The 21,969-nt window shown below is 36.4% G+C and overlaps 1 protein-coding gene across 7 annotated transcripts in view; it reads right to left on the bottom strand.

The window, feature by feature from the left end:
• Positions 1–21,765, bottom strand: part of LOC105470017 (phospholipid scramblase 4) — a 66,722-nt gene extending 44,957 nt beyond the window's left edge. For 3 of the 7 annotated variants that reach the window (XM_071091079.1, XM_071091077.1, XM_071091078.1), the window contains exon 1: positions 21,602–21,765. The gene's annotated coding sequence lies outside the window, so the exon portion shown is untranslated. Of the gene's footprint in view, positions 1–12,440; positions 16,226–16,511; positions 20,266–21,601 lie in introns of those variants that run through there. The other 4 variants (XM_011721714.3, XM_071091082.1, XM_071091083.1 and 1 more) reach the window with 4 other exon arrangements.
• Between the last annotated feature and the right edge of the window lie 204 nt (positions 21,766–21,969).

Consider the following 21,969-nt stretch of genomic DNA (forward strand, 5'->3'; position numbering starts at 1 on the left):
CTCTGCAGATGCAAACGACTCTGTCTGACAGCTTTGAAGAGAGCAATGGATCTCCCAACACGGAGGCTGAGATCTGAGAACGGACAGACTGTCTGCTCAAGTGGGTCCCTGACCCCTGAGTAGCCTAACTGGGAGACATCCCCCACTAGGGGCAGACCGATGCCCCACACCTCACACGATGGAGTACACCCCTGAGAGGAAGCTTCTAAAGCAAGAATCAGACAGGTACACTCGCTGTTCAGCAATATTCTATCTTCTGCAGCCTCTGCCGCTGATACCCAGGCAAACAGGGTCTGGAGTGGACCTCAAGCAATCTCCAACAGACCTACAGCTGAGGGTCCTGACTGTTAGAAGGAAAACTAACAAACAGGAAGGGCACCCACACCAAACCCCATCAGTATGTCACCATCATCAAAGACCAGAGGCAGATAAAACCACAAAGATGGGGAAAAAGCAGGGCAGAAAAGCTGGAAATTCAAAAAAAAAGAGTGCATCGCCCCCTGCAAAGGAACGCAGCTCATCGCCAGCAACGGATCAAAGCTGGACGGAGAATGACTTTGATGAGATGAGAGAAGAAGGCTCCAGTCCATCAAACTTCTCAGAGCTAAAGGAGGAATTACGTACCCAGTGCAAAGAAACTAAAAATCTTGAAAAAAGAGTGGAAGAATTGATAAGTAGAATAATTAATGCAGAGAAGGCCATAAACGAATTGACAGAGATGAAAACCATGACATGAGAAATATGTAACAAATGCACAAGCTTCAGTAACTGACTCGATCAACTGGAAGAAAGAGTATCAGTGATTGAGGATCAAATGAATGAAATGAAGCGAGAAGAGAAACCTAAAGAAAAAAGAAGAAAAAGAAATGAACAAAGCCTGCAAGAATTATGGGATTATGTAAAAAGACCAAATCTACGTCTGATTGGGGTGCCTGAAAGTGAGGGGGAAACTGGAACCAAGTTGGAAAACACTCTTCAGGATATCATCCAGGAGAACTTCCCCAACCTAGTAGGGCAGGCCAACATTCAAATTCAGGAAATACAGAGAATGCCACAAACATACTCCTTGAGAAGAGCAACTCCAAGACACATAATTGCCAGATTCACCAAAGTTGAAATGAAGGAAAAAATCTTAAGGGCAGCCAGAGAGAAAGGTCGGGTTACCCACAAAGGGAAGCCCATCAGACTAACAGCAGATCTCTCGGCAGAAACTCTCCAAGCCAGAAGAGAGTGGGGGCCAATATTCAACATTCTTAAAGAAAAGAATTTTAAACCCAGAATTTCATATCCAGCCAAACTAAGTTTCATAAGTGAAGGAGAAATAAAATCCTTTACAGATAAGCAAATGCTTAGAGATTTTGTCACCACCAGGCCTGCCTTACAAGAGACCCTGAAGGAAGCAATAAACATGGAAAGGAACAACCGGTACCAGCCATTGCAAAAACATGCCAAAATGTAAAGACCATCGAGGCTAGGAAGAAACTGCATCAACTAACGAGCAAAATAACCAGTTAATATCATAATGGCAGGATCAAGTTCACACATAACAATCTTAACCTTAAATGTAAATGGACTAAATGCTCCAATTAAAAGACACAGACTGGCAAACTGGATAAAGAGTCAAGACCCATCAGTCTGCTGTATTCAGGAGACCCATCTCACATGCAGAGACATACATAGACTCAAAATAAAGGGATGGAGGAAGATCTACCAAGTAAATGGAAAACAAAAAAAACCAGGGGTTGCAATACTAGTCTCTGATAAAACAGACTTTAAACCATCAAAGATCAAAAGAGACAAAGAAGGCCATTACATAATAGTAAAGGGATCAATTCAACAAGAAGAGCTAACTATCCTAAATATATATGCACCCAATACAGGAGCACCCAGATGCATAAAGCAAGTCCTTAGAGACTTACAAAGAGACTTAGACTCCCATGCAATAATAATGGGAGACTTCAACACCCCACTGTCAACATTAGACAGATCAACGAGACAGAAAGTTAACAAGGATATCCAGGAATTGAACTCATCTCTGCAGCAAGTAGACCTAATAGACATCTACAGAACTCTCCACCCGAAATCAACAGAATATACATTCTACTCAGCACCAAATTACACGTATTCCAAAATTGACCACATAATTGGAAGGAAAGCAATCCTCAGCAAATGCACAAGAACAGAAATTATAACAAACTGTCTCTCAGACCACAGTGCAATCAAACTAGAACTCAGGACTAAGAAACTCAATCAAAACCGCTCAACTATATGGAAACTGAATAACCTGCTCCTGAATGACTACTGGGTACATAACGAAATGAAGGCAGAAATAAAGATGTTTTGAAACCAATGAGAACAAAGATACAACATACCAGAATCTCTGGGACACATTTAAAGCAGTGTGTAGAGGGAAATTTATAGCACTAAATGCCCACAAGAGAAAGCTGGAAAGACCTAAATTGACATTCTAACATCACAATTAAAAGAACTAGAGAAGCAAGAGCAAACACATTCAAAAGCTAGCAGAAGGCAAGAAATAACTAAGAGCAGAACTGAAGGAGATAGAGACACAAAAAACCCTCCAAAAAATCAATGAATCCAGGAGTTGTTTTTTTTTAAAGATCAACAAAACTGATAGACTGCTAGCAAGACTAATAAAGAAGAAAAGAGAGAAGAATCAAATCGACGCAATTAAAAATGATAAAGGGGATATCACCACCGACCCCACAGAAATACAAACTACCATCAGAGAATACTATAAACATCTCTATGCAAATAAACTAGAAAATCTAGAAGAAATGGATAATTTCCTGGACACTTACACTCTCCCAAGACTAAACCAGGAAGAAGCTGAATTCCTGAATAGACCAATAGCAGGCTCTGAAATTGAGGCAATAATTAATAGCCTACCAACCAAAAAAAGTCCAGGACCAGATGGATTCACAGCTGAATTCTACCAGAGGTACAAGGAGGAGTTGGTACCATTCCTTCTGAAAATATTCCAATCAATAGAAAAAGAGGGAATCCTCCCTAACTCATTTTATGAGGCCAACATCATCCTGATACCAAAGCCTGGCAGAGACACAACAAAAAAAAAAGAATTTTAGACCAATATCCCTGATGAACATCGATGCAAAAATCTTCAATAAAATACTGGCAAACCGGATCCAGCAGCACATCAAAAAGCTTATCCACCATGATCAAGTGGGCTTCATCCCTGGGATGTAAGGCTGGTTCAACATACGCAAATCAATAAACGTAATCCAGCATATAAACAGAACCAAAGACAAAAACCACATGATTATCTCAATAGATACAGAAAAGGCCTTTGACAAAATTCAACAGCCCTTCATGCTAAAAACGCTCAATAAATTCGGTATTGATGGAATGTATCTCAAAATAATAAGAGCTATTTATGACAAATCCACAGCCAATATCATACTGAATGGGCAAAAACTGGAAAAATTCCCTTTGAAAACTGGCACAAGACAGGGATGCCCTCTCTCACCACTCCTATTCAACATAGTGTTGGAAGTTCTGGCTAGGGCAATTAGGCAAGAGAAAGAAATTAAGGGTATTCAGTTAGGAAAAGAAGAAGTCAAATTGTCCCTGTTTGCAGATGACATGATTGATTATTTAGAAAACCCCGTTGTCTCAGCCCCAAATCTCCTTAAGCTGATAAGAAACTTCAGCAAAGTCACAGGATACAAAATTAATGTGCAAAAATCACAAGCATTCTTATACACCAGTAACAGACAAACAGAGAGCCAAGTCATGAATGAACTCCCATTCACAATTGCTTCAAAGAGAATAAAATACCTAGGAATCCAACTTACAAGGATGTAAAGGACCTCTTCAAGGAGAACTACAAACCACTGCTCAGTGAAATAAAAGAGGACACAAACAAATGGAAGAACATACCATGCTCATGGATAGGAAGAATCAATATCGTGAAAATGGCCATACTGCCCATGGTTATTTATAGATTCAATGCCATCCCCATCAAGCTACCAATGACTTTCTTCACAGAATTGGAAAAAACTGCTTTAAAGTACATATGGAATCAAAAAAGAGCCCACATTGCCAAGATAATCCTAAGTCAAAAAAACAAAGCTGGAGGCATCACGCTACCTGACTTCAAACTATACTACAAGGCTACAGTAACCAAAACAGCATGGTACTGGTACCAAAACAGAGATATAGACCAATGGAACAGAACAGAGTCCTCAGAAATAATACCACACATCTACAGCCATCTGATCTTTGACAAACCTCAGAAAAACAAGAAATGGGGAAAGGATTCCCTATTTAATAAATGGTGCTGGGAAAATTGGCTAGCCGTAAGTAGAAAGCTGAAACTGGATCCTTTCCTTACTCCTTATACGAAAATTAATTCAAGATGGATTAGAGACTTAACTGTTAGACCTAATACCATAAAAACCCTAGAAGAAAACCTAGGCTATTGGACATAGGCATGGGCAAGGACTTCATGTCTAAAACACCAAAAGCAACAGCAACAAAAGCCAAAATTGACAAATGGGATCTCATTAAACTAAAGAGCTTCTGCACAGCAAAAGAAACTACCATCAGAGTGAACAGGCAACCTACAGAATGGGAGAAAATTTTTGCAATCTACTCATCTGACAAAGGGCTAATATCCAGAACCTACAAAGAGCTCAAACAAATTTACAAGAAAAAAACAAACAACCCCATCAAAAAGTGGGCAAAGGATATGAACACACAGTTCTAAAAAGAAGACATTCATACAGCCAACAGACACATGAAAAAATGCTCATCATCACTGGCCATCAGAGAAATGCAAATCAAAACCACAATGAGATACCATCTCACACCAGTTAGAATGGCGATCATTCAAAAGTCAGGAAACAACAGGTGCTGGAGAGGATGTGGAGAAATAGGAACACTTTTACACTGTTGGTGGGATTGTAAACTAGTTCCACCATTATGGAAAACAGTATGGCGATTCCTCAAGGATCTAGAACTAGAAGTACCATATGACCCAGCCATCCCATTACTGGGTATATACCCAAAGGATTATAAATCATGCTGCTATAAAGACACATGCATACGTATGTTTATTGTGGCACTATTCACAATAGCAAAGACTTGGAATCAACCCAAATGTCCATCAGTGACAGATTGGATTAAGAAAATGTGGCACACATACACCATGGAATACTATGCAGCCATAAAAAAGGATGAGCTTGTGTCCTTTGTAGGGACATGGATGCAGCTGGAAACCATCATTCTCAGCAAACTATTGCAAGAACAGAAAACCAAACACCACATGTTCTCACTCATAGGTGGGAACTGAACAATGAGATCACTTGGACTCGGGAAGGTGAACATCATACACCGGGGCCTATCATGGGGAGGGGGGAGGGGGGAGGGATTGCATTGGGAGTTATACCTGATGTAAATGACGAGTTGATGGGTGCTGATGAGTTGATGGGTACAGCACAGCAACATGGCACAAGTATACATATGTAACAAACCTGCACGTTATGCACATGTACCCTAGAACTTAAAGTATAATAATAATAATAATAAAAAGAAAATCCAGGAGGGCAGAAGAAATAAAATAATATTTTTCCATTTTTAAAATGCTCAGGGAAAACAACTGTTAATCCAGAACTCTATATAAAGGAAAAACATCCTTCACAATGAGTGTAAAATAAAGACATACTGCCAGAAAGTAAAACTAAGAGAATTTGTTGCCACCAGACCTGCTAAAAAGGAATTCATAATCAAAGTTTTATGTATAAGGAAAATAAAATAGCAGAAGAAAACTTGGAACATCAGGAATTTTAAAAAAATCAATCAATAAATAAAATATACTATTTTCTGTTAAATTACTTTATTTTTATTTATTTGGAGATGGGTTCTTGCTCTCTTGCCTAGGTTTGGAGTACAGTGCTATTATCACAGCTCACTGCAATCTTAATCTCCCGGGTTCAAGTGGACCTCCCACATCAGCCCCCATGGTAGCCGTGACTACAGGCAAATGCCACTGTGCCCAGCTAATTTTTAAATTTTTTTGTAGAGACAAGGGTCTTGTTTTATTGCCCAGTCTGATCACAAATTCTGGACTTCAAGGGACCCTCTGCCTTGGCCTCCCAAAGATCTGGGATTACAAGCATGAGCCGCCATGCTTGGTCTTAAATTCTTCAAAATAGTTTTGATGAAGAAAGCCAAAATTATAACATTGTTCAAGGAGGTTTACAATGTCTGTAGGTATAATACATAAGACAATAACATAAATTGATGAGTATAAGGGGACCTACATATGATGGTTATACTTCTACATTCTATTTGAAGTGGTAAAATATTAATTATAAGAATGCTGTTAAAAGTTAATTGTACATATATGTATATATACACACATACACACACACATATGTATACATATGGAGAGAGAGAGAGAGAAGTGCCCAGAGTCATCAATAAAATCACTATTCACAAAGATACAGTCTAAAACCCAATAAACAAATAAATGCTACAAAAAATTCAAACAGCATTAAAGAGCCCTTATAATCGATGAGATAAAGAAGAACAAAAAGGAGAACAAGTATGCAAAAACTCAAACCTATCAATATTTACATGTAAAATCATGTAAGCATATAAACAAAGACTGAGGTTATCAGAATAGTTGAATGCATATTTTTTAATGACCCTGATATTGTTTGGCTGTGTCCCCACCCATATCTCATCTTGAATTCCTAGGTGTTGTGGGAGGGACCCAGTGGGAGGTAACTGAAACATGGGGGCAGGTCTTTTCTGGGCTGCTTTTCTTATAGTGAGTAAGTCTTATGAGATTTGATGATTTCACAAGGGGAAGTTTCCCCACACAAGCTCTTTCTCTTGGCCTGCCACCATCCACATAAGATGTGACTTGCTCCTCCTTGCCTTCACCATGATTGTGAGGTCTCCCCAGTCATGTGGAACTGTAAGTCCCTTAAATCTCTTTCTTTTGTAAATTGCCCCATCTCAGATATGTCTTTTCCAGCAGTGTGAAAATGGACTAATACAGACTCAATTACATGCTCTCTAAAAGAAACTAACTTCAAATGTAATGATAAGGTAGAAAAAGATGGAACAGAAAAGAGTTAAAGAAGAAAGGATAAGAAAGGATAAGAAAGATATACCATGTATACACTAATAACAAGAAAGTTAGAATGTAACACATATAGAAAACAAGTAGCAAAACATCTGACATAATTCCTACCTTACCAGTAATTACCTTAAATGTAAATGGATTAAACAATCCAATCAAAAGGCAGAAACTGGCAGAATGGATTAAAAAAGAAACAGAAAACACGATCCAACTATATGTTGTAAACAAGAGACACAATTTATAAAGACAAACAGGTTGAAAAAGGAAAGAGGTGTACTTCGTGTTAACCAAAGAAGAGCTGCAGTGGCTATACTAATCTTATACAAATAAACCTTTAGGACAAAAACTAATTACTGAAGACTAAGAAGAATATTTCATAAAGAGAAGAAAAAATCTCTCAGGAAGATACAACAATTATACATTTATCTGCACATCACAATACAGCCCCAAAATACACAATCAAAAACTGATAAAATTGATGGAAAATACACATACATTATGAACCAATTAAATCTATAATTATCTATGTAACACTGCAACCAACAATTGCAGAATACCTTATTTTCAAGTGCATATGAAATACTCTCCAAAATAGAACATTCGTTAGGCTATAACATGAGCCTCAATAAAGTTTTAAAAATTGAAATCATATAAAATATTATCTGAATACAATGGAAAATTAAATTATAAATCAACAATACAAAAAAGTTGAAGAAATTAAAAATATGTGGATATTAAACAACAGTGCCCTTAATAAGCAATGCGTTGGCAAAAAAATCACAATGAAAATTCACAATGAAAAGACAAAAGGCCACAAACTTATTCGGTACAGCCAAAGCAATGTTTTGAGGGAAATTTATAGTTGTAAATAAAAATAATTTTAAAGAATAAAGCTCTTAAATAAATAACCTAATCTTCCTCTGTAAAATATTTCTGAAAGAGCAAATTAAAGCAAGAAAAAGGAAAGAAATAAAGATTAGAGTAGGAATAAATAGAGAATAAAAAAGAAAATCAAAAAAGCTAAAAATTGTTGCTTTGAAAAGATCAAAACTAACAAACTTTTAGATACACTAATAAAGAAAAAGAAAGAGAAAAGATTCAAATTACCAAAATAATGAATGAAAAGAGCCATATTAATACTAACCTCACATTGAAAAGAAAAAAGGATTATAGGGGAATAATAATTAGCAAACTACCATATGCCAATTAGATACAGTAGATGAAATGGATGAATTCATAGAAGACAGACACTACCAAAACTGACTCAAGAAGAAACAGGAAACCTGAATAGAACTGTAATAAGAGGCTAAATTAGTAATCAAAAAAACTTTCCACAAAAAAAACCCAGGTACAGATGATTTACTTGTGCATCTACCTAATACTTAATAAAGAATGAATACCAACCCTTCGCAAACTCTTCTAAAACTCACTTTATTTCAGTATGACCCTTATATCGAAATCAGGTAAAGACAATACAACAAAACTACACTAATAACCATGAAGAATACTGACACAAAAATTCTCAACAAAATACTTGAAAACTGAATCCACAATATACCACAATACACCACAACCAAGTGGGATTTATTGTAGTAATAAAACGGTTTATCAAACAAAAAAACCTCAACCAATGAATATATCAGGGTAATAAAATAAGGGACAAACCCCACATAATCCTAATAGATGACAGAAAAAATATTCAAAAGAATCCAGTAGTCTTTCTTGATAAAAACAATAAACAGTCAACAATCTAGAAATATAGTAGAACTTTCTTAATCTGGTAAGACACTTGTGAAGCACTCCACAGCTAATGTCATACTCAACAGAGAAAGGCTACATGCTTTCCCTTAAGACCAAAACAAGACAAGAGTATGTACTGTTACTATTTCTTTTCAACATTGTACTGGAGGTTCTAGCCAGAGTGATTAGGTTAGAAAAAAAGAAATAAAGCCATCTAAATTAGAAATAAAGAAATGTGATGTACATTTTTAAGTCATATCAAAGTTTCTAAGGAATTCATTAAAAACTAAGAATAAACAAGTTAATCAATGCAGCAGGATACAAGACTATTATACAAAGATCAATTGTATTTCTATACCCTGGCAATGAACAATGCAGGAAATCAATTACACTTATAATAGTATCAAAAAGAATAAAACAACTAGAAACAAATTTAATTAAAAACTACAAGACTTGTGCACTTAAAACCATGAAATGTTGAAAGAATTAAAGAAGATCTAAATAATAAGAAAGATATCCCAAGTTCATCTTAATATTGTTAAGATAGCAATACTCCCCAAATTTACCTAGAGATGAAACAAAATCACTATCAAAATACAAGTTATCTTTTTCCAGAAACTAATAAGCTAAAACACAGAGTTCATATAGAAATAAAAGGGACCTATAAAGGCCAAAACAATCTTGGAAGCAAATGAAATATGGAAAACTCAGACTTCCTGATTTCAAAACTTACTACAAATCTACAGCAATCAAAACAATATGGTATTGGTCCAAAGAATAGACATAAAGGCCAATGGAACAGAAATGAGAATCCAGAAATAAATCTTTGCATTTATAGGTAATTAATTTTGGCAAGGATACCAAGATGGCAAGGAACAGTCTTTTCAACAAATAGTGCTGAAACAACTGTACATCTACATACAAAAAAAACAAAAACAACCCAAGAACTAAAACAAAACAAACTTGGACCCCTATAATACCCAATACAAATAATTAATCAAAGTATATTATAAACTTAAATGCAGGCCAGGTGGATCACACCTGTAATCCCAGCACTTTGGGAGGCCGAGGCAGGCAGATCACCTGAAGTTGGGAGTTCAAGACCAGCCTGACCAACATGGAGAAACCCCATTTCTACTAAAAATACAAAAATTGCTGGGTGTGGTGGTGCATGCCTGAAATGCCAGCTACTTGGGAGGCAGAGGCAGGAGAATCACATGAACCCAGGAAGCAGAGGTTGCTGTGAGCCAAGATTGCACCATTGCAATCCAGCCTGGACAACAAGAGTAAAACTCTATCTCAAAAAAAAAAAAAAAAAAAAAAAAAAAAAGGAAAAAGAAAACTTAGATGCAAAAAATAAAGCTAATAAATGTTACAAGAAAACACAGGAATAAATCTTCATGACATTGAGTTAGGCAATGGTTTCATTGATATGACACCAACAGTAAAAGCAACAAAAATAAATAAATTGGACTCATAAAAATTTAAAAGGTTTGTAGTTCAAAGGACATCAGCAAGAAAATGAAAACACAACCCACAGAATGAGATAAAATAATTTCAAACCATTTATCTGAGAGACTTTTGTCTAGAATAAAGAATACTCCAACTCAAAAATAAAGACAAATCAATTGAAAAATGGCCAAGGAATTTGCATATTTCTTCAAAGAAGATATATTAAAGCCAATAAGCACATAAAAATATTCTCAATATCACTAATCATTAAAAAAAATGTGGATCAAAACTAATTAATGCATTAAGGCTGGGCACAATGGCTCATGCCTGTAATCTCAACATTTTGGGAGGAAAAGGTAGGAGGATTCCTTAAGGTCAGGAGTTAGAAACTCTGGGTAACATCATGAGACCCTGTCTCTACAAAAAATTAAACATTAGCTGGGCATGGTGGCATGCACCTGTAGTCCCAACTACAGGAGAGGCTGAGGTGGGAGGATCTCTTGAGACCAAGAGTTCAAGGCTGCATTGAGCTATGACTGTGTCACTGCACACTAGCCTGGGTGACAGATCAAGATCCTCTCTCTTAAAAAATAACAACAAAGGCCGGGCACGGTGGCTCAAGCCTGTAATCCCAGCACTTTGGGAGGTCGAGACGGGTGGATCACGAGGTCAGGAGATCGAGACCATCCTGGCTAACACGGTGAAACCCCGTCTCTACTAAGAAATACAAAAAACTAGCTGGGCGAGGTGGCGGGCGCCTGTAGTCCCAGCTACTTGGGAGGCTGAGGCCGGAGAATGGCGTGAACCCGGGAGGCGGAGCTTGCAGTGAGCTGAGATCCGGCCACTGCACTCCAGCCTGGGCTACAGAGTGAGACTCCGTCTCAAAAAAAACCAAAAAAAAACAAAAAAAAACTACAATTAGATACTTTTTACACCTAGTAGGATGGCTATAATAAAAAACATAACAACAAGGTTTAGGAAATATATGTAGATATTGAAACCTTCACATGTTGCTAAGGAATGCAAAATGTTACAGCTGCTTTGAAAATCAGTCTGGAAGTTCCTCAAAAGGTTAAACATGGAGTTTCATTATGGTTAATACAGTTAACCATATCCTCTAGTAATTTCATTTCTAGGTATATACCTAAGAGAAATGAAAATAAATGCCTTCACAAACATATGTTCACAACAGCATTACACAATTATACAGCATTACATAATAGCTAACAAGTAGAAACAGCTCAAATATCCATCAACTGGTGGACTGATCGATTTTTAAATATCCCTACAATGAAATATGGCTCAGCTGTACAAAGTAATTTAGTATTGATACATGCTATATCCTGGATGAACCTTGAAAACATGACACTACTAGAAAGAAGTCAGTCACCAAAAAAACCATATAGTGCATGATTCTACTTATGTGAACTATCCAGAATAGGCAAGTTCATAAAGGTAGAAAGTAGATTTGTGGTTTCAAGAAGATGGGAAATGACTGCTATTGAGCATGGGTTTCTTTTTGGAATTATGAAAATATTCTAACATTAGACTGTGATGAGAGCTTCACAACTCTGAATACACTAAAAATCAATGAACGGTATACTTCGAATGGGTGAATTTTATGGTATGTGAATTATATCTCAATAAAGTCATTACAGAGAAAAAGAAAGCTGGAGTGGTTATATTGATATCTCACAAGTAGATTTCAGAGCAAAGAAAATTACCAGAGATAAGAAGGGCTATCACTTAAAAGTAAGAGACAGTTTCTTAACAAGAAACAGCAATCCTAAGTGTGACTGATCCTAACAATGGAGCTTCAAAATACATGAAGCTAAAACTGGCAAAATTTAAACAAATAAAGACAAATCCACAGTATAGTTGAGGACTTTTACACTCCATTCTTAGAAATCTGTAAGAACAAGCAGAGGGAAAATCAGCAATTATACTGGCACAACTAGGCAGCATCATCAACCAACACTGGCATTTCTAGGACACCCCACCCAACAGCATTCGAATAAGCATTCTTTTCAACATACAGAACATTCACCTAGACAGACCACATTCTGGCTCATAAAACAAATCTTAAAATATTACAAAAAAATTAAAATCATACCGCTTGTTCTCTGACCATAACGTAATGAGCTAGGAATTACTAACTGCAAGATAACAGGAAATTCTCTAACCTCATAAAAATAAAACAACACATTTCTACATAATCTAAATCATAACCTGATAAATTAAATTGGGACTATAGCTGCCTCTGCAAGTAGCAGACCGCAACATGATTTGAGGGCGTATTCTTGTAACAAGTAGCTGAGTTTCAGCCAATGACGGTAGCAGAGCTTCAGCCAATCACGGGCTGTCAACTGATCAGACCATGTCCGTTGAAGGCAAATGACTCATCACACCATGACCAAATAAAGCAAATACTAGGCTGGATCCAATCAACTGATTTATATATGTCACTTCTTTCCTCTGTTTATGAATACTTCCTGCCCACGTTGCTGGGTGGAGCTCTCTGAAACGCTTCTGGTTATCAGTGCTGCCTGATTCATGAATCGTTTTTTGCTCAGATAAACTCTGCTGAATTTGTCTAATGTTTTAAGAGTTTCACATGAGAAGTCAGATCTTGAAGCAAACTTCCAGTGATCCCAGGAGCACCGAGTGATCAAGGTATGGTACCCACCATGCCCCATGTGCTCACTGCTCTTTCTCAGCAACTGGGGTCATGGGTGAGGATTTTTTAAATCTGAGCTTCATGAACTTCTGAATTGAGCTGAGTTTGAGCATTTTTGATCTACACTGGTTTCAAAGTCATGACAAAAACAGGACTGGGCCCAGTAGGGAGGCCTCAGGTATTTTACTGGGTCAGACACAAAATAAACGCCGTTCAATAGGTAGGAAAGGTTAATAAAAGACATGGAATCATGGATTTATCTGGTCAAAGGTTGCTAGAACTTCACCATCTGCAATTGTAGGCAACTTCACGTATAAAAACTAGAGGCCCAGAACCTGTGCTTTTCGAGACGAATGGGAGAACCTTACCAAAAGTAACTTAGAATGGCTACAGTGGGAAAATTCCTTACAAAGGCAAACAGGTTTATGTCTTTACAGTTGTAATGGCTACAGGGCCCAAGAGTAGCTCTTCATACATATTTTAAATCCAAACCAATGGATCCCAAAATAAAGAACCCTATGCCTCAAAATGTCTGCCTTTATGGTAAACAGTCATGCAACCGGAAAAGACATTGTCCACTTTTATACCAGCCATCTAATGGATCCACTCCCTTTTGTCTGAACTCTTTCTCCACTAGAGGAAGCCCCCAAAGACTTTAATCCCAAAACAATAACCCATCAGTCTCTCAGAAAGGAAAAGCAAATTCTGTGATGGGGGTTTCAAATCAAACCTGAAAAGTTCCTAATTGACGCTTGGACCATTTTCTGAAAAATGAAAATTGTATGAATTCTTCAAATTCAAAAAAATGTGTAAGAATTTGTTCTCTGTTATTTGTATCTCATCCTGCTTCTTCCATGAGAATCTTTCAGTTGACTGAAACCCCTCTTCTCAAGCTCCTGCTAACTATATGCTCTGCCAACTGTATACATCTCTTTCTTGTCATCATGATCCTGACTATGCTCTAAAACTGTTGAAGAAAAAAAAAAAAAAGAAAAAAAAAAGAAAGCAAAACAAAAACTGTTATGTCTGTCATTTATTCTTGAAAACAAAGAAATGAACAATCTCTAACTTATATAAGATTAAAATATTCATGCAGAATTCTGGCACATAAAATGCTATATAGACTAAGCATCCCTAATCCAAAAGTCCAAAATCTGAAATGCTCAAAACTCCAAAACTTTGAGCACCAACATGATGTCACAAGTGAAAGATGATGAGGACACTGTCAACACTGCAAAGTGCCTATAGATGACATGGTGAAAACATGTGATGGGTTTATTGAAGGACTAGAAGAGCATTCATTCATCACAGAATAAGAAATTGTGTCAGTTTATAAAATCAACAGAGACTTCTAAGACAAAACCATTGTTAATGAGTTAATGAGATGACTCCAGAGGAAACATTTTGAAAAGTCATCCATCAGAATGCTTTCTCATTTGTAGAGGAAACACTTGCTGGTCACTTGGCTACTTCTGATACTTCTTCTCACTTAAAATAATAAAATACAGTGAACAATAACCTTGTAATCAAAATACAGCATTGTAGGTAAAGAATGAAAGCCTGCCATTGCTTATTGGCAGCTTTCTGATACAGGCATTCTGGAGATACTACTGTGCTGCTTAGTTACCCTGAACACATTGTCTTTTCACTGTATTAATGATACATCCTATTTTTTACTGTTAAGCACTTATTTGTGAGTAATATAAGAAAATGATTACTTATCAGTAGCATAATGAATTTAGAGTCAGGAATGATGGCGATGTCACATAACCACAGATTGTCCACATGGGTGATTGAGATACTGATACCTTTGCTTTCCAATGGTTCAATGTACATAAACGTTTCATACCCGACATTATCAAAAATATTGTATAAAATTATCTTCAGGCTATGTGTTTAAAACATAATGGGACACAAATTTCATGTTTACTTGGATCCCATCCTCAAGATAGCTCATTATGTACATGCATGCCTTGTTTTATTGTGCTTTGCTATACTGTGATTCACAGATATTCCATTTTTTTAAACAAATTGAGGGTTTTTGGCATCCTTGTATCGAGGAGTCTATCAGTACCATTTTGTAGAACAGCATGTTATCAGTTTGTCTCTTTGTCACATTTTGGTAATTCTCACAATATTTCAGACTCTTTCATTACAATTAATCTGTTATGGTGATCTATGATCAGTGTTATTTGATGTTACTATTGTAATTTTTTTGGGACCCCATGAACCATGCCTATATAAGATGGTGAACTTAAATGTTGTTGTGACTGCTCCACAGAACAACTATTCTCCCATCTCTCTCCCTATACTAGGACCTCCCTATTCCCTGAGACACAACAATATTGAAATTAGGCCAGTTAACAAGCCTACAAATGCCTCTAAGTACTCAAGTGAAAAGAAAGTTTGTGCATCTCTCACTTCAAGTCAAAAAGCTGGAAAAGATTAAGCTTAATGAGGAAGGCATGTTGAAAGCAAAGACAGGCCAAAAGCTAGGCCTAGATTCCTCTGATGAATCTAGGCAATGTAAATTGAAAACTTTCTAAGAAGGATTCACCATTTTAGATACCATTAAGAACTTTTGTTATTCATGGGAGGAAGTCAAAATATAAATATTAACAGGAGCTTGGAAGAAGTTGATTCCAACCCTCCTGGATGATTTTGCGTGGTTCAAGACTTCACTGGATGAAGTACCTGCAGATGTGAGAGAAATAGCAAGAGAACTAAGAATTAGAAGTGAAGCATGAAGATGTTACTGAATTGTTGCAGTCTCATGATAAAGCTTTAAAAGATCATTGCTTCTGTGGGTAAGGAAGAAAATGGAAGCCATTTCCCAGGTGATTTTAATATATCCCCTCCCCTCCTGGTCCCAACACACACACCTCCAGTTACACATCTATGAAATTTTACCCCATTCAGATAAAAACCTATCTGCTGTAGGAATCATAATACATTCAATCAAATGTTCAACTTACCAACATAAGACATATCTATTTTTTTCTCAAATCTCATTTGTAAACCCAAGTAAATTTCCTCTATACCAAATTCAAAATAAATTCAAAATATGCCATATAACATTTTTAAGTGATGCGTTCTCATTTTCACAGAAGGAATGCACAATGAAAATAGTAGTAATTGTAAACTACATAAATATCAAGCACCATTGTTAACTAAACACATTATAGTGAAACATTATGATAAAATCATGTTCCTTTAAAAATATAGTAACAAACAGTTTTGTAAAAATCATTAAATGTTTACATTCAAATGTTACACATATAATCTGGATAATTATAATGATATCAATGTTTTTAAAAGTATGGAAAACCTGGAGAAAATATGCTAAGATATAAACATTTCCTCTTTAAATTTTCTACAATAGACGTATAATAGATTATATAAACTGAGTTTTTAAAATAATTGTAAAAACCTGACAATGTACTCTCTTGTAGTGAATCTGTAACTAAAAGACATGCACGTTCATCAAAGATAAAATTTTATGCACACCTTTCCAAGTACGATCCTCTTTATAGACTTTAAGCCAAATTTCTCAGCTCCTATGGTGGACTGTGTTGATTACTTTTATGGGTTTCTTGGCTACAGGGAACTGGATAGTTCAGTGGGCTCAACATCAGTGGATTAAAGTCCAATGACTGAAGGATTCAGTCATTTCTGTAGACATCTTGTAAACTTAATAAGTTGCTGTCACATGGGCTGGAATTAGAGAAACTAATTGCAGGCTTGCACAAAAGATAAACCTAGGTCCATGTTGATAAAATATGCTGCAGCAAGAATGTCCCATAAATACACAGTATCTTCATTATAATTACATGTTAACACATATGTATTTAATTGTATCTTTGCATAAAATCAATTCTAGAAGACACTTAAGGAGTGATTAATTTTCAACAAATTAAAAGGGCAAAACCTAAGATTTTATAGTGTTGTTTTTATAACCTATATCAATATATTTATTATTTTATTAACATCATGACTCCTTCAAAAAAAAACATGTATGGTAGAATATTTCATTCTCTTTAGCAAATGTGAAGGATCTTGGAGGTTAGCTATTTGGCTTTAATATAAAATAAAAGATGAGATTAAATGAAAGCAAATTGATAGCCACAGTCCATACGTAACCTTTATTAAACATATTAATTTGGTTCAAATTGTTTAAAGAGAATATCAGGTGTCTCCTTTTCAGCTTTCAAGAGGGAAATGTTTTTGTTATTTAGAGTACAAAAATATCCGAACAATATTCTCATGTTATTTATACAAGACATTAAGAAAACATTACCATGCCAACTATGATTACCAATAACGCCTCATTGTGTCACTTTACAGCTAGTCTTTTAGTATTTAAAATTATAGTAAAACAAGATGTCATGTTGCATACAGTTAAGTCATTTCGATAAGAAACTTTACATTTACGAAAACAGACTTTTAAAAAAATAGATGTTACGTGCAAACAAACACAAATATAATTCAAGGAGCCAGCAGTGCATAAATTTACACAATACATTTATACAAAAGAACCCCACCTACTCCAATTCCCATTTCCCATTTCCCATTTCAAAAGGCAACCACAGACATTAGATTTTTTTTGTCTTCCAAGAGATTTTCTAAGCATAAATAAAATAATATACATAGTTTTTATACAAATGGCAATCATCTATATACTTTTCTGTGTCTTTTTCTTTTCATTTATTAAAATGTGTTGATATTAATTACATTTCAGTCCATATAACCTTATTCTTTTTAATGGCTGCAACATAATGCATTTACCTGGCTGCTTAATGACAAAAACTTAAATCGTTTCCAAATTTAGGCTATTATCAAAAATGCTGAAAAAAATATTTTCTTCCTGTGCATCTGTGCATTAAATTATTGAAAGGAGAATTGATGGATCAAAGTTTTGTACATTTTTAAAGATACTATCCAATTGCACTCTAAAGAATTTGAATCAATTTAGACCCCAGACAAAAAGTTACATTCCTAACACAGTATTTTATCAACATTTTTGTAGTTGTCAATCTGATATGTTAAAAAAAAATTGGTTTTATTTTCCATATATCTTATAATGAGGAGGCTGAGCCACTTTTATTATTTGTTTGAAAGCAATTTGCAACTCTATTTCTGTGAACTGCCTGTTTGTCATTTGTTCATTTCTGTTAGCTTTTTATTTCTGTCTTCTTTATATGAAAGGTATTAAAATTTTATATTAAAATTATCCTTTCAAAACTTACCATTTGTCTTCACTGCATTTTTGTCACACAATTTTATTTTTGAGACCAGGTCTCTTTCTGTTGCCCATGCTGCAGCGCAGTGGCATGATAATGGCTCACTGCAGCCTTGACCTCTCAGGCTCAATCAACTGTCCTGCCTCAGCCTCCTGAGCAGCTGAGAGTACAGGTGGGTGCCACCATGCCTGGCTAATTTTTAAATTTTTTTAGAGGTGGGGTTTCGCCATGTTTCCCAGGCTGCTCTCAAACTCCTGGGCTAAAGCAATCTGCCCACTCCTGCCTCTCAAAGTACTGTGATGATAGGCATGAGCCACCGCCACCCAGCCTTGTCATGCAATTAAAAACAAAATTTTTTGTAGTCCAATTTTAGATGTTTTCCTTCTTAAGGATTAGCATATCTATCTCTTTCACACTGAAGGATGAGCACCATAAAAATGAATTTTAGTACAATGCTGGTGAACATATGAGTATCAACATTCTTGTATTTTTTGTTTATGAAAGTTAACCGGTTGTGAAATCTCTCAGGCAAAATTCTTCACTGCTGTGCTTGCAATAAACATCATAAACATCAATATTAGGCAAGGAGAAAAAGGAAGGGGACTTTAAAGGAAGCAGCTGAAAGAGGACACTTATAAAAGAAAAAAAAATGAGACAATATGAAAGGTTTTGTGAAATATATTTCTTCTGTAGTAAACGACAATTAATATATTCAAGAAGGCAATATTTTGTATAAATTACCAAGCACTATCAATTTTTTCTTATACACATGCATACATTATAGAAGTGTGTAATACAACATCCCTACTCATAATACAATTCAACGTATATTCCAAATTATTTACAAAAATGTTTACTACACACACACACACACACACACACACACACACACACACACACACAGTGTTTTAACTTGTTCTTTGTTTCATTTTGTGTTTTAACTTTAACTTATGTTTTGGACATATTCCAAGTTAGAACATTTAGAGCTACAATGTTTTAAACTGTATATTATTCTACCTTTGAAGATACCATACATTATGTAACCAATTCCCAATAAATGGCTACAGAGTTGTATCCATGTTTTCTACATTGTAAACAATCCTAAACATCTTTGACAGACATTTTTATTTGTACACTTGGGCGCAAGTTTTGATAGAAAAATTCCAGTAAGTAAATGAACATTTGTAAATTTGAACAGCTTTAACCATAAAAACAGTTTCACCAATTCACATTTCCACTAAAAGTTTGTAAAATTATATTTTCCTCATTGCATTTTCAACAACACCTAAAGTTATCAGACTTTCAAAATTTGTAAAATTAATGCAAAAATTGATGTCTTACTTTATATATGTTTTGGATAATCAGTGTGGCTAACAGTATTCACTCTGCTTATTATTTGCTTATTATTTCTTTTGTTTGAGTTGACTCATTTTATCCTTAACTGGGTCATTGATTTTGAAGGTCATTAATAAATTTTCTAGGTATATTAGCAAAATTATCTTTTTTTTCTATTAACAACGTCCCCAGTTTGTATCTTTCTGGGGGGATGGAAATGTTAACAAAAATCACGTCCCTAAATGGGTCTAGGTTTTTGTATTATGCTTAGAAATGCTTTTCCAGCATCCAGTGTGCACAAATACCTATTTGGGCTTTCTTTTTTCCTTTTTAGATTGCATATATTTAGATTTAAATTAGTAAGCCATCTGGACTACATTTGTCTGTTAACAGTGAGGAAAAGTTCCAGTTTTATTATTAGGTTTCCCAAATAAATTCCTGTTTGTCCAAGCACATTCAATTAAATGTTATTTCTTCTTCCCTCTCACTGATTTAAAATGTAAGCTTATCAAATCCCAGCTTTCCTTTTATTCTTCCATGTCTCTTCAGTTTCATTTACACATCTGGTAGTAGTTCTATTGCACTGACTTTTAATCACCACAGTTTTATAACACCTTTTATTATATGCAAAAGTCTCCACTATATATATGTGAATATGTATAATATTAAACGTTAAAATTATATATAATATATACAATAATTATATATTTTGTATATTATTATTTGTAATATACATAACATTAATATATGTTTGTTCTTTCACATGAGCTAAACAGTATAGTTAAAAACAGTAACAAAAATATTCAGTTAGGATTCTACTTATACGTTGTTTTAGAGAAATGATATCTGTACCCAGAAGAATGTTATGTACTTTATTGGATTCTCATGCATATCTTTTTATATCTTCTTAAAAATAATTTCTCAATTCTGTGTTATTTCATGCCAAACTGAATTTTACTTTGTTTTACTGTATTATCTAGTTTATGTATAAACATCAATTGATTTCTATAAATTAAGTATGATGCAATTGGAAACTTTGATAAATTCACTTATGCTTCCCATCAAATTTCAGTGTTTCCTATGGACATTAAGGTATCCACTCACATCATGCATAAAGTGATTATATGTCCCCTACCTGTTGTCACTCGCCTATAGAATTCACAACCATGTCACAGAGTGTAATGATTAGCATTCTTGTCTTTTTTACATTTAATGGAAATGCCGCTAGTATTTCACAGCTAACCATGAGGGCAGATAGACAGATGGAGGTTGTCTTGTATTACTATTACAGGAGAATGCAATTAAATTAGGAAATCTACTCCCGTTTAAGTAGTATCAAGTTTGGTGCATTGTATCTTCATGTACTTATTTTGGTGGCTCCATTTTAAATGCAATATAAAATTAAAAACTAAATTGCAGATCCTAAGGGAAGATAAATAAGGCCACAAAATAAAATTCTAAGTCTTTAAATATGAACGTTTTATTTCTAAAAACAAATCAACCACAGCTCCAAATCGCCCCAGTTTGCCCGAATTGACAATATGAGAGACGGATTCTCTCCTGTCACCGCCTCCACTCGCCAAGCATGTAGAGAAGTTACCATAAAGCGTTTTTACCTGCGAGTGGCCTGGCCTGAGTTCGTGAGAGCCAAGCCGTAGAAACGCCAGTTAGAGACCCAAGAGAAACCCGATCAAGCGAGACCTGTCACGCAGACCGAAACGAAAGGGCCGCCCCCGTGAAGTGCTGCCAGGACCCCCATCCCTGGGCAGGAAACTGCTCGCTCCCAAACCTGCTGCGTCTCCACCGCAGACGCACGCCCGACACCACGAAACTTCTGCAACCACCTGAGGATGCGACGCGAGCGCAGTGTCTGGGAACCGCCAGCGCAGGACGCCGCGCGACCCCGCGCCTGCCCGCAGGCACCGCGGCCTCGGGCCTCCCCTCACCACAACCTCGGCCCCGCAGCCCGGGCGCCCGCGCCACCCAGTCCTGCTCTGCGCCCGCATGTCCAGCCCCACTCACCGCCTGCCCCGCAGAATGCTGGGCACCGGCGACGCCACACGCGGGTCTAGTTGTATTGGCAGAGGAAAGGGAAAGGAGAGGAGGCAGGGAAGGGAGACGGAAGAGGATTTTTCAAGTTATAAACAAAGTAAACGCGCGGAGGGGAGGGGAAGACGCGGGGTCCGGGGGCGGGTCCGGCTCGCCTGGACCCTCCTTCCCCGCGCGCGGCCGCCCCGTCTGGGACCCCGCCCCGCGCTGGGAGAGCTGCCAGCCCGCGGAGGCGTCTTCCTGGAGGGGGTGGGGCACCGTGAAGTCCGCTGAAACCTAAAAGCCGAGGGGGAGGAAGAAATGAAGAAAACAAGTTGTCACTACTCTAATAAGAGGTGAAA

Source organism: Macaca nemestrina, chromosome 2 (genome assembly GCF_043159975.1).
Source record: "Macaca nemestrina isolate mMacNem1 chromosome 2, mMacNem.hap1, whole genome shotgun sequence".
NCBI lineage: Eukaryota > Metazoa > Chordata > Mammalia > Primates > Cercopithecidae > Macaca > Macaca nemestrina.